This window comes from Eumetopias jubatus, unplaced genomic scaffold (assembly GCF_037043125.1).
Source record: "Eumetopias jubatus isolate StellerSeaLion01/CBP00866 unplaced genomic scaffold, mEumJub1_p1.0 scaffold_2, whole genome shotgun sequence".
NCBI classification, from domain to species: Eukaryota; Metazoa; Chordata; class Mammalia; order Carnivora; family Otariidae; genus Eumetopias; species Eumetopias jubatus.
This window is the reverse complement of record NW_028274808.1, coordinates 15,323,371-15,337,829: the sequence shown is the minus strand read 5'-3', so window position 1 is coordinate 15,337,829 and position 14,459 is coordinate 15,323,371. Positions and strand designations below refer to the sequence as shown.

Genomic DNA, 14,459 nt, shown 5'->3' with positions numbered 1-14,459 from the left:
TCTTTCTCTAGGGCCACAACCCACTGTCCCGAGCCAGGATGATCTCATGCAAATCACAACATGTCACCACCCTGCAGCAGTTATTATAATAACTAATAATTAGTTGTTAAAATAAATTTAATTTAGTTTGATTGAGTGGTTTTCATAACCAGTGCTCTTTAATCTGAGGGCAGAAGTGGAAAAACCAGATTTTATCCTGTGAATAAAATCACAGCTCTTTGGCTTGAACTCGAGGACCCCTCTAGATCTTAAGCAGTGTCTCCCACCACCCCGAGCTCGCCTCCAAAGGGCGAGAACTGCCTGCCTAGGCAAACCCCCCTCCAGCTGTCTGTCCCTCCCTGCCCAGCTGACGCCCCTGGAACCTTTAAGGGCTGGCTCAGGGCCGCTGTCTCTCTTCTGCAGTCCCCTGCAGTCCCCCAGATTTCTGCCAGGCACCCCTGCAGTGTGGCACCTTGCTCAGCTCCCCCCACGCTTGCATGATACTATCCTACAACTGCCTCTTCTGGGGCTCCGGAAAACTGCCGGATTCCTGAAGGCCAGGGCTGGTCTGCACGCTCCATCACTACAGGCACTCAGGCTCTCCCACAAGCATTCCGTGGATATGAGAGGACAGCGCCGAGTGAATAAAGGGATGAAAACACAGAGAGACTTGCTGCCCTGGGCAAGGTACGCAAAACCAGGGGCTACCACACCTCACGGTGCCTCAGAATCACCTGGGGAGTCTTTAAAACTACAGAATCCTGGGCCTCATCCCAAACGTACAGACCTAAATCCCTGAGGAAGGACGCCAAGACGTGTGCGTGCTTACCCAGCTCTCTGGATGATTCTGCAGAAGGAACCAACCCCACGCGGGCCCACAGACGGTATCCAGGAGCCATGGTCCACACAGCACGTTCCTAGCCTGGCTCCCTCCGGGCGAGCACATCCAGAACGCGAGGACAGGGGCACCTCCGGGCCGACCCGCCAAATGCACCACACAACTTCGGGCCGCCCTCTCTCTACCCTCGACGAGGACTTGACTTCTCATGACCCAACATTTCATCTCTGCAGTTCACCTCCACAGATGTGCCAGGCTCTCCAAGCACCTGGAGGGTCAGGGTTCTTGGCCTTATGTCCCAGAGCACAGCCTCAGAGCATCCGCCACAGGCAGGAACAGCGTTCGGATGATCAGAAGTTGACTTTACCCACATTTAAATACGTCTCTCATTTGGGGAAAAAATAAGAAAACAACATTCAAAGAAACCAGAAGCTCCTTGTATCTGCTCTACCTTTAACTTCCACTGTGCTTATTAACCAGGGGACTGTGGCCTGCTTGGGGGGAAAAACAAAGCCTCCAACGCTCATCATGTTTCTCTGGGTGAGAGATGACCACACGAAGATCACTCCACCTTCCTTCCAGCTTCCTAAGGAAGAAAGATCATCTGGAACAGAGTGGAGCTATGAATATCGACGCTTCCTAAAACACATGACTAAGACTAGCTCACATCCATTAGGATGGCTACTGTCAAAAGAGAAGGGCGCCTGGGTGGCTCAGTCGGTTAAGCGTCTGCCTTTGGCTCAGGGCATGATCTCGGGGTCCTGGGATGGAGCCCCGCATCGGGCTCCCTGCTCGGCGGGGAGCTTGCTTCTCCCCTGCTCTCTACCCCTCCCCCCTGCCCGTGCTCTCTCTCTCTCTCTACCTCTCTCTCTCTCTCAAATAAATAAAATCTTTATTAAAAAAAAAAGAAAAAGGAGAGGAGGGAAGGCGGAAAGGAGCGAAGGAAAAGAACAAACGTTGGCGAGGATGTGGAGAACCTGGAACCCTTTGCAGTTGGTGGGGACGTGAAATGCTGTAGCTGCTGTGGAAACAGCATGGAGTTTCCTCAAAAACTTAACCACAGAATTACCCTATGATCCAGCAATTCCCCTTCTGGGTATAGACCCGGAAGAAGTGGAAGCCGGGCTTGAAGAGATATTTGTACCCCCATGTCCGCAGCAGCATTATTCACAGTTGCCAAGAGGTGGGAGCAACCCAAGGGTCTGTCGACAGATGAACGGACACACAGAATACAGGCTACCCATATGCTGGAATATTACCTATCCTTAAAAAGGAAGGAAATCCTGACACCTGCTACCACATGGACGGAGTCCGAGGAGATTATAAAAGGACATGAAGACACATTGGTCACCAAAGGACAAATATGGCTTGACTGCACTGGTATCGGGTACGCAGAGTAGACAAAGTCACAGAGATAGAAAGTGGATGATTCACCAAGTCACAGAGATAGAAAGGTGGTTGCCAGGGGCTGGGAGGAGGGAGACAGGGAATTATTATGTAATGGGAACAGAGTTTTCGTTCTGCAAGACGGAAGCAGTTCTATGGATGGATGGGGGGGGGTTGCACAACATGAACGTACTTAATGCCACTAAACTACACTTAGAAAGAAAGAATTAAGATGACAAATTTTACAGTACACGGATCTCACCACAATGAAAATAAAAGGTAAAAAAAAAAAAAAAACATGACTAAAGAATGAGTCTATCGAGTTAAATATGCCTGTACCTGAGAAGCAAAACTATTCATCTCAAAGCAGCAGGGCACGGGGAATTGGTGAGAAGTCTTGTCATTTCCACGTTTTATTTCCTGCATATCGTTAAACGCTTTTCTCTAAAGAACTGCTCTCTCCAGATTGCTTTCCTGGCAATAAGAAGTTAAAACAAAGATATGCAAATATTCAGAAATTCTAATCTTGGGAAACTGAATACAAGGGAATGTGACCTTTTTCATTCCTGTGAGTTTAGCTAGTTTGGTGCCTTGATTCTAAAGTTAACACAGAGAAACTGTAAGTCACATTTTTTTTTTATTTAAGAGCTGGCAATTTTGTTATATTTATTTAGTATTTTTAAGTCTGGTACAGACTGAATGTAAGTGTTCGCTGATCAGCCATAAAACGGGAAGAGTTAATAAGAGATACAGTTTTTAACTATTACATAATGTCTAACAGCAATTTCTGGGTTTTGGTTTTTTTGAAAACCCAGTATATCTGAAAGCTTTGTATCGTTCTTTAATAGTCTAAAGAATAGGGGAGTTTGCTTTATTTGTTTTACTTTAAATGTTATATACTCCAGGGGCGCTTAGCTGGCTCAGTTGGTAGGGCGTGCATCACTTGATCTCAGGGTTTTAAGTTCGAGCCCCACGTTGGGTATAGAGATTACTTAAAAATAAAATCTTTTTTTAAAAAAAAAGTACCCTCCAAGGGTTACATAGGTGCTAGATTTTGCAAGTCCTTTGACCAGCCTAAGTACTAAATGAAAATTATGTTTTCATATTATCCACATTCACTACATTGTCATGGGTCACTGAATTCATCTCCCTTGGCCACTGAAACGGTAGGAAAGACTGCACAGAGTGATTCCTATGGGGAATCACAAAGACTTTTTTCCCCTTTTCCTCTCAACCTAAGATGTCATAATATACACCTGATGTACTCTAAACCAGTTAACTGATTCTTTTCAAAGATATAGTCCACTAACCCCTTTTAACATCTATACTTTTTTTTAACATAGTCACCAAAATTCCGAGTTTATTAGTTTCTTGACTACTTTTTACTTAATCCTATCTTGTACCATTCAGACGCATATAGCTCCTCCTTCTTTGCCCCCCCATCCCGTCATTTAAAATTATTGTGCAGAGTACTGTCCAATTATTCAGTTATTTGGATCCTGGCCTACAGTACTGCTCAGAATAATGCTCAGTCTGAGCTGTTACAACAGACGGCAAAAGTTCAGCTGCACTGTTTCTTTAGCGATTGTTCGTAACTAAAAAAGGAAAGAAGAGTACAAGGGAAAACGAGCCTGCAGAAGACAATGGTTTACAAACAAATGAAATGATGTTTATGTGGGGGGGACTTCTTTCCATTTCAAGTTCCGAGTTTGGTTGTCAGCTCCCAAACAAGTTAAGACCTAGGAAGTTTATGATCCCAACTGTTTCATCTCCTCCAAGAATCAGGGATGTTCACCGCATGACGGATGGCTCATGGAAACATGAGACCAATTAAGACAAGGAGGGGCTCACGACAGATGAAGAAACTCTGTCTAAGGCAGTAAGAGAAAGGGTATGAAACACCAGAAGGAAAACATTCCAGCAACCTCCCACCCACTGTCCCCCCCACCGACCCCCCCCACCACCTCCCTCCCCCCGTCACCTGCTAGATTTTAGGAGACTACAATCCTTTAGGCAAGTCAAGGTAACTCTTAGAACTTTTGCTGGCAGAGTAAACTGTCACATAACACACACGAATATTTGAGGTTAAACTCATCAGAATAGGCAGGAGAGGTGAAAATCTGTCCTCTCAGTACAACGCAGGTCTCTCAAGGGGGAGAGACGTAGAGTAAGAGCAAGACGAACCACCAAAGCGGTCAAAGAAATTACTTAATATTTACTTAAAAATAAGAGGTTGATTTTACTAACATCTAACATAGAGACTAACAGTATTTGAATACGTACATGACTTCAAGTGTGTGCGTGTGTATGTGTGTGTGTGTGAGTATATTAAATCTCAGTTTTTTGATCTGTGCTACTTAGAATATTAATTAGTGGCTGCCTCCCAGGACCGTTGTGTGAAATGGATGAGACCACTCTGACCCACTGGCTGGTACCAAGTACATGCCCAATAAACTAGTTCCCTTCCTGGGAGGAAAGGCGGATTGAGAGTAAAAAGGCTCCCCCCTAATATCTACATTTCACGGCCACACAGGAACGGTGCTTAGGTCCCAGGGCCTTCGACCTCTGGCCTCCCACCATCAAGTTGAACAGAAACCTCCCAGGCCCACACTATCTACACAAGTGGTGTGTAACCATTAGACACAACTACCACAAACCCACAGCATCAGCCCCAGCCCGAGGACACTCACAGGGCCTCACTGGAGAGAAACTTGCACACCTCTGGCTGCATTTGAAAACATTAACCTCCATTACTGGTCCTTAAGATCGGGATGGTATACTGCTTATTTTGCCTTTGGCATCCCAAACCTGTGGGAAACCATCTGCATTCTCCAGAAATGCTGCTTCAACCAACAAAATCCTCCCATTCTGGAGTTCTAATTGGAGGGGGCTTTTGAAGTTCAATGAGTTGGCCACAACCATGTATAGCAAGGTCCTCAGTGCCCTTTAATATCCTTCCCTGGACTTTAAGGAAGGAGGCTGGGTGGGGCGGTGGGGGGGAAGTGTTGAAAAGGAGTAGGTAAAATGCAAACTCAGGAGTAAACAAGGCAAAAGTGGGAAGCTCTGAGTTCCCAAATCCCAGGGGCTGTGGCTTGCATGTCTGTCTGGGAAGGGAGGCAAAGGGGGGGGGGGGGAATGGCAGCTCTGAAAGCTGTGGAGGAAGGGGGTGCCCTTTCTCCCCCAGCTCAGGCTGCCATCCCAAAGCCCCGAGTCCTGTGGCCCAACGAGCCGCTCTTAAGAAAGCTGCTGAAATAGTAACACATTTGACAAGTGGACCCCAAGCTGTAGCACCCCTTGACCTCCTACACAATTCAGGGGGACTTCTGACCTGAGGTTCCATGGGACAATCACAAGCCACCTACGGAGGGAAATGGGCTTGGTCTGGAGGAGAGAAGCCCCTGGGCTTCACTTTCAAAACCGTGAAAGGTATACCATTGATAGATATACCATAGACACAGCACTGCTTTCTTATGCTGCGTTTCTGTGATAGTCGATTTCACTGCCTACACAAACACACGCAAGCACGCAGCTCAACCCTCAGCTCAGAAGAGGCTTTTCCCCCCCTTTATCGTCAACTGAAAAGCCAACGCAGGTATCTCCGATGAAGCTGAATCTGATTATACGAGGCACTGTTCCTCTGATTCGAGTGAAGCCAGGTTCTCCTAGATGTATATCCCACAGGAGTACTGAATATACAACAATTCTCTACCATTCTTCCTAAGATGGAAATTCAAGGACAAGTGAGCCCACTTAGGTAAACGAATAATTCTGTAGATTTCTTAGAAGATCACATACCAAAATCAATAAGGGATGGAACGTGTGATTTCTGATGAAATGAGCACCAAGTGTAAGAGTCAGACTGAACACTGTTTTTTAACTCTCCCTGATCGTGGACATGTTACCTGCTGTCTCCCTTCTTCGGCACGCTCAGGTGTTAAACATTTAGGAACAAGTCGGTCCTGTAGTTACGCCTCCAAAGAAATAATAATATAGTAGCAAAAATGTGCAAAAGTTCTTACCCTGTATCAGGCACCATTTTGCATGCTTCCTTTAATGCCCGTAACAACTATCAGTTAGATACTACTTTATCCTCGTTTTACAGAGGAGAAACAGAGGATAGACTGATCCCATAAATTACCGATATTATAGAGCCAGCGAGTGGGTGCCAGGACACCGATGTACAACCCTCCGATTTTAAAGCCCTAAGTCACAATGCTCTACTGCTATATAAAGTGACTGAATGAAGCCAGTCTTACAAAGGTAGAAAACCCCATCTGTCACTGTGACCATCCTTCCTGTTCAGCTCTTGGGGGCATGTTTACTCCCTGGCCAAACTCTTTTAAAGCATTTTTTTTAAAGTTTATCAACAGCTGACAGTTGTCTTCATTATAAATAACCAGCAAGCGTGGGGGGAAAAAAATGTCCAAATACTCCTCTCAGTTATTTTAAAACCAATCAAAATGAAAACTCAAATGAGTTCACTAGGTTAACAGAAACCAATGCTGACTCTTTTAAGAATGCTAATGACAAGTGGTCCTGATATAATGCTTCCTATGTGCCAAGCTTGGTTGCAAGTGCTTCGCGGATATTCACCTATTTCTCCCCAAACTTCATGGGGATATACCATTATTATTCCCATTTTGCAGGTAAGGAAACTGAGGCCCTGAAAGCCCAGTTCTTTAGTCACATTTACCCAGCTAGTCTTGGAAAGGCTGGATTATGAAGCGATGCCACACAGCCTCTCAGAAAAGAGAGGCTGAAATATTTACTGAAATATGTTGAGGAACTCGGGGAATTTCGGGGGGGGGGTGGAGATCCAGGCTTGGAACTCTGCAGCCAGAGCTGCTTGGGTGAGGAATCCTCAGTAGCCACTACCGGGCACACGTGCTACCAGCCCTACCACCTCCGCCCCCCGTCCCCGCCCCCGGCCCCGCTCCCGCCTCCAGAAAGCCGCCCGGCTCAACAGCGCCACTCTGCGACGGGAGGATGCCTTACAGCCCCCACTGCTCTGCGGACAAGCGCCCGCTCCCAACAAGTCTGGAAGGGCGTGGGTGACGGGGTGAAACCCAGATCATGCACCCATGCCCTCCGTGCCAGGCAGGCCAGGAAAGCGATCCCATGGCAAGTTCAGCACCCACACGGAGAAATGAGGTTTCAGCCTCGCGCCAACATTCATAAGGAGGGTGTATGAATTCCCAGGGGCTGCCAAAACCGAGTGCCCTAAACTAGAACGGCTTCAAACAAGAGATATTTATTCTCTCCGGAAGACAGAAGCAAGGCTATTTCCCCTCGGGGGGCTCTGAGGGAGAACCCATCCCATGCCTTTCTCCTGCCTCACGGTGGCTGCCAGCCATCCCAGGGCTTCCCTGGCTTGTAGAGGCGTCCTTCACATCTCTGCCGTGGTCTTCACATGACCTTGTGCCTGCGTCTGTGTTTCTTTTCTTCTTCCTACAAGGACCCCAGCCTTACTGGATTACCTTACTTACATCTGACCTATTTCCAAGGAAGGTCATATTCACAAGTACTAGAAGTTAGGACTTGAATGGCTCTGGTTGGGGGCGGGGAGGGGCTCATTCACTCATTACCCATGATGGGGTGTTCAGATGCTGGGCAGCCCCCCAAAATGAGAAATATCCACAGTACCTCAATTGCTCTGAGGGCCCTTCATTTCACGTAATGATGAGTAAATGATTTCAAAGCGAAAGTTGGATATGCCGAAAGCAATACGTGGCCTGTTAGCTCTCTTAGGGGAATCAGCTAGACAGGAATGTGCAGTGGGGGCGAGGTGGGGGTGTTAATTGCAAAAGCTAGATGGTTCCTCCCTCTGAAACTATGGCCATCAGAAGGACAGGGCCAGGCGTAAGTCCTGCTGACATTAATGCCCCAGGCATCTGCCAAATATCTCTCTTTTATCTTCAAAAAGAGAAGACTTGGCCTAGAGGGGCCATCATGGATTTGAGTAGAAAGATAAATGGAGATTTGTACTGTGTGTATGAGTTACCTCAGCCATAATTTTTCAACTGCAGAGGTATATGACAGATGTTCGAAATGTACATTATTTACATAGCTGGTCTAGTCTGCTGGGCTGCGACGTGCACAGATCCAACCCTTTTCACACCTGACTACAGACATCAAACGTATATCCCTTTTATCAACAACACAGTAGCTTCTGAATAAATGCAAACACGAATAAAACAGATCCTAGCAAGGAAAAGCACTTCCCATTTAGGAACGGGAGAGCAGATGATCTCCAAGCAGTCCTAACCTTGATTCGCCACGCTTGCAGAAACCCAAGTAGGACTCAAAGTGAACGGAATCCAACAGACCCTCCATCTGCTGGAAATAAAAATAAGTCAGTCATCTGCTCCCCTCTAAGAAACGGAACATAAAGTACAAAAAGCTAAGCTATCCTTGTGTTCTCAACTAACGTGGCTAAATGGATGACCCCCAAACTATATCTGTAACCTCTACTGTTAACTTGTGTGTCTAACCAGCCCCTTACATCCCAAATGGAACTCATCATTGGCTCCACGGCCCATGTTTCCCTGTCATATACCGCCTTCTTCCAACACAAATCTGGTTTACCTTTCTTTGCTTTGCTTTGCTTTGCTTTGCTTTTCAACCTCTTAAATCCAATTACAAGGAACGGCAAGGTCTTTGTTCTCCAAGACTCTCCCTTTCCCCTTCAGTCCCATCCCTTCTTCCTTGGCCGATTACAGGTTTTCTACTACCTTGGCATGAGTACCACTCAGGTATGTGAGGTGGTACTTAGTTGAGTATTTTAACTGAAATAGTAATGTATTAATAATTTAAATGGGGGTTGGAAAAAAATTATCAAAGGAAACCTGTAATTTCACAGAGAATACAAAATCTTCTTTTCAATTCATTTCAATAAAACAATGGGTCAGATGAAGGAAAAATATTAAGTATGTAATACGGGTGGTGTATGGACATGGTTAAAACCTTGGGGGCGGTAGGCTAATGCCCAGCAGTGCTGGGAGCGCTGTTCTGTGGCGGTCGCTCACCATCTCATGGCTTTATCACATGGGCGCCCCCGACCACCTCCTCGCTGGTTTCCTGGCCTCGAGACTCTCGTCTCTCCCATCTGTCCTGCAAGCCACCACAGACACCTCTCCCGAAATGCTCCTTTCATCCTTGGTTCCTACTGCGTCAACCGCCTTCCCCCCATCCACCTCCTTCCCTGTCTCCTCAAATCCTACCCAGTCAGTCCTTCAAGACACCGGGAAATCCTCCCCCTGGGCAGCAACTCTTCTAAGTGGTATCATTCTCGGAAGTCCCATTCCATTCACACCAACCACATCAACCACCCCACTTGCCTCTTGATTATTTCCTATTATTTACTGCTTTCTAATGCTCCATTCACGGAGAGCTGCTCCTGTCTTCATCCAATTTTTTAAGAGAAGTCATATTTTATTCATTCCTCCAATAAACATTTACTGAGCACCCAATCTGTGCCAAGCTCCGTGGTTGCTGGCAAAAGAGATGTGAATAAAATACAGGCTGCCACGGAGGAACTCACCAGCTCAGACAGGAGACCCACATGTGAACTCGTGGTGTGACCTAGTGTGGCCACGGGGCTATGACAGGGGTACCGAATGAATGTCATAGGAGTGATTTCCTCCAGAAAGGATCTGGACGAAGACGGAAAGAAAAGGGGTGTATGGGCTGGTTCGGGAAGGTTTGACAGTATTCCATCAGGCCTCTGAAGAAGGGGAGCATGTTCGCAGCAGGGTAGGAGGAATTACGAACGTCATGAAACGGCAGCAAGGTATTGCTGAAGGTAAAGAGTTTCCCGAGCCTGGAGCACAGGGTGGTGAGGAACGCCCGGGGAAGAAGAGGGGAAAAAGGTGAGGGAGGTCATGACATGGAGAGCCTTGGTCTAGGACTTTATCCACAGGCACGAGAAACACTGAAAAGAGAAATGATTTAAGTGTAACCCCAAAAGCCTCTGGAGACACAGGAAGGATGAAGTGGACTGGAAGAAAAGTCAGTCTGGAAGATACTGTAATAGAACAGAAGATTTAAACACCACCGATGTAGAATTAGGGGCAGATCTTAGAAATATTTAGGTGGATTTTCTGACCAACTGGTTGTACATTCCAATGCCACATAAAAATAGCCGAGGGACTAACTACTTAAGGAAAAGTTTACCATCTACTTAAAAAATTACCCATGTCATTTCCTTCTGGTGTTACTGCGGCTAAGGTTAATTTAGAGTTGACTACAGCTTACATTCTTACAAACTACAAGAACCTCTACTCTACACCTTACAGACGGGACTCCACACAGTTTCTAGGACTGATCTACAAAAGCCTGTCCTAAATTCAAAAGTCATCATGTTATCCCACCAGCCAGGATCTAACCAGATTTTGTTTCTTGGTTATAACTGCAACTCAGCATAAGCAATCATGTGCCACAGAACATGCGATTGTGTGAACTGTCCTAACTCTCTGGGGCATAGGGAACTTCAGTCAGAATTGCTCTCGGGGTGTAAAAATGCTAAGGATTTTATACAATATACTCATATTCCTTTTTTTCAAATAAAAACGTTCACAAGAGTGTAAAAGATATTGAAATACCAAGAGAGGTGACCTTTTGCAAGCGCATTCATGTTCTCCTGGGAAATAAAGAATAAAGTCATTCACCACCAAGTGTAATATTCCTCACTTCCACTGGCCTGATGAAAGGAGTCAACACAGGTAGCTTCGAATTAAAACACAGTTGGAGGAGCTCGCTAAAAATGGATCGGGGCAAAGAGGGGAAAGGAGGTGACAGGATGCTGTTTATTAAAACTCGCATATGATTATAGCTTCGTCCATCATCTCCTACCCCCATTACTCTGATTGCCAGGACAAGCCCTGGGCATATTTAACGCAATGCTGGGGGATGGCAGGAAGTGCGATTCTACTGCAAAATGAGCGCTGTTCCCACATACCCCACATCCGGGGAAGCACATGACTCCAATAGGCAGAAAGGGCAAAGGTTATTTCTAAGGATTTCTGTGTGAGTGCTCACAGGTCCTGGGATGGCTCATTCCCGAGTCACCGCGGAGCCCAATTCTGTAATGGAAGCAGGGACCAGAAGGACCCGTTGCAGATGGGAAGGGAGGTCATGTTACTCGCCAGGGACACAGCTGGTTGGTGGCAGGCCCAGATTAGAACCTCGAGTGTCCATCCTCCACTCCCAGAAAACGCTCACATCTCTTAAAATAACAGAACATAAGGAACTGGGACACGCCATCAGCTGTGCCCCAGAATTCATTTCTATAAAATGAAAACTAATATACTCATCAATGTGGTGGGCTGGTCATTCCTCCCCACTGATGGTCTGAGGTCTATGGGCAGACAACCCCAATTTAAATTTTCCTAAAAGACGTCAATTTGGGGCTTTTTGATGGATCTTTCTTTTCAAATCCTTTAAAGCCATGGTATTAAAACTGTCTGCTTTCCTGTTCTTGAAAGTGACGAGTATCCGTGTGAAAGTGCCATGACTTTGGAGGGGTCTCACACTAAGCAACCCCTTTTATGAACATGCTCAGGAGAACCTTTCCCGTGGAAAAACTACCTTCCAAGCCCGATCTACAGAATGCCCCCAAACTTGGTGGCATTACACGTAGAACATCCAGAAGCACCCATCCCCAGGGCTGGGGGAGAAGGCAATGAAGAAAATGGATTCAGTGGCATCACTGGTGTGAAGAGGTCACGGGTCACACAGTTAACAGACAGGGGGCTCTAACACTTTCACCAACAAAAGCTTTGGCGCCTTGAAAATTATTTCACGGAGGTCTGTGAGCATGTTTTCATATGTAAAGTACTAGGAATTATACTGATATTTCCCTCTTTGGGGAGGGGGGGTTTGCTTTTATCTCTAGTCAATTGCTATCGTCATTTCTAGTTTTAGAAAATGCAGAAGAATGATCCTACTTCCATTTGATCTAACCTCTTTTCTTCTTCAGATAATGCATTCACATTCAGTTATTCATCTTGATTTGAACAAAAGGCAAGACTGTCCCCCCCTTTTGCCCAGAAAGTACCAATGGGAAATTAATATTCAAGACGAACAATGGATTCATCCCATGGCCTGTGGACTTGCCGGGTGCCAGGAGGAGGTCTGTGAGTTCTTAGGATTATTTTAGATTTGGTAGCATGAATTGGGAGCTTACACAGTCATAAAAGCCACGGTTTTCAAGATTTAAAGTTTCAGAATTCTCTATTGAACTATGCTTCAACAGGATCTCTTTTAAGTTTTATACGCGCCTATCTGAACCTCTTGAGTTTAAGTGTCGTTTATCCCGAAGCTATATGAAAAAGTCCAGGCTAAATGTCAAGCCTATTGCTATAAATCACATTTCAAACTGGTAATTACTTATTGGTGGAGAGAGGGCTGTTTGAAATGGTGCTGTCTCATTAGAAAGCTATTATGGAACGCCTGCAATTCTGCCTTAATAAACAGAGTTAAACTTCCAGAATCTACTGCGTGACAGTTATGCCAGACCAAACAACAGCTATTAACATTTCCAAGGATCTCTCTCTCTCTCTCTCTCTCTCTGTCTCTCTCTCCCCTCTCCTAAAGTTAAAAACAAAAAGTGATTCCCCCACCCCATATTTTTTAGGACTATTTGTGGGGGGAGGGTGTGGATTTCTAAAAAGAGTCTCAACTGAACTTATTTTAAGTTCCTCGTCTTGAGTAACTCGGTAGCTTATCTTGTCCTTTGAACTCAGTAACAAAAAAACCCTTTTTTACTGAAAACGAAGTATGATAATGCCAGTCGACATTATCCCAAACGACTGGACAAACAGAAAGAATATGAGAAGGCTCGTGTGTTTCTTAGCTGCTTCGTTTTCTATTCCATTTTATGTGACAAGGGCTCTGTTTGTATCCAGTCACTAACTGGATACAAGTGGATCTCCTTTACATTTCTTAAGAGGAAGAGAACTTCCTGTAAATGATCTCTGCGTGTTTCCATATACTGTCTATTCCCATCAAGACTCAGATTTGGAAAAGAGCCATATTTGAAAAGGAAATTGATAAGCTACCTCCCCCTGAAACACACAAAAGATGCACATGAGTGATCCTGTCTGTTCTCCCAGCCTTCATTGTAGGTATCTGTCTTAATAGTCACTATTGCCTCTCGGTAGCACCAATAGCTTTTATTACGTGTTCTAGCTAACATTTAAAATGATGAATAAATAATAGCCCTCTGTCCCTGGGCAAAACCATATTATATCCAACCCTGTAGCCCCATGAGAATCTAGCAAGGCACTCTGCTCTTAGGGGACACTCCAGAAAATGCTGAATGAATGACACAGCTCTTCTTCCCCCACCTCTTGGGTTTCTTTTCTCTGTGGGCGCCTAACATTAATCTGCATAGATAACCACCAACCAGAAACAATTTGTCTTTCAGTATCACTGTTAAGACCAGCTTACCATCTGCAGGTCAAGAAATGAAATAAGAAAAGAGAATCAAATAAAATTAAGAGCTTCTTCCCTGAGCCCTCAGAAACACCTTGCAGAACTGGCAATGTAGCAAAGTACTTTAGCAAATAATGAAAATGTGATCATAATGAAGCTATGCCAAAGACAGATAAAAACAGGCTCCGTGGGAATACGCCTGAAATCATTAAAGAATCTCACAGGTTTGTCGAAGAAATTATGGCCACCTGCCCTCCTCTAGCCTAACACCTGAAGAGGGATTTAAAAAGAGGGGAACCAGTCAGTGTGGAATGAAGACATTCAGACCCAAGCATTTGAAACCTGGGATTATCTAAAAACACGCGGCACAGACATGCGTTTATGTACATATGTGTTTTGAGGTTAGATTTCGACTTAGGTGTGTTTCAAAATTTACTATCACAAGTTTGAAGAATGTAGCAACCACAGCAGTGATTGACTGAAATTACTAAAGTATAAACTGTACTTGTCACTTTGCAAATCTGGCTTTTCATGAAAGAGAGAATCAAGGGAGCCTTATTGCCAAAATTGTACAACATCCTTCTGTCGCCAGATTTTGCAATAAAAAAGATGGTTATTTTGTTTAGGTTTTATATTTATGGAAATGTGGTCACAAGGCATTTTTAAAGCATGAGATACTGGCCCCAGTTTAAAAAAAAAAAAAAAAAGAAACAACGGGCTGTTTTAGGGGAAAGACGGTAGAGATACACTGTGAGCAACAACCACAGGCTTAAAGCAATCTTGCCAGTTAAGACAGGGCTCAGGGCGATTTGGAATAGTATGT

The 14,459-nt window shown here is 45.2% G+C and overlaps 1 protein-coding gene across 2 annotated transcripts in view; it reads right to left on the bottom strand.

Moving 5' to 3' along the window:
• Positions 1-14,459, bottom strand: part of STOX2 (storkhead box 2) — a 200,589-nt gene that overhangs the window by 80,562 nt on the left and 105,568 nt on the right. The gene's annotated exons all lie outside the window — the stretch shown is intronic.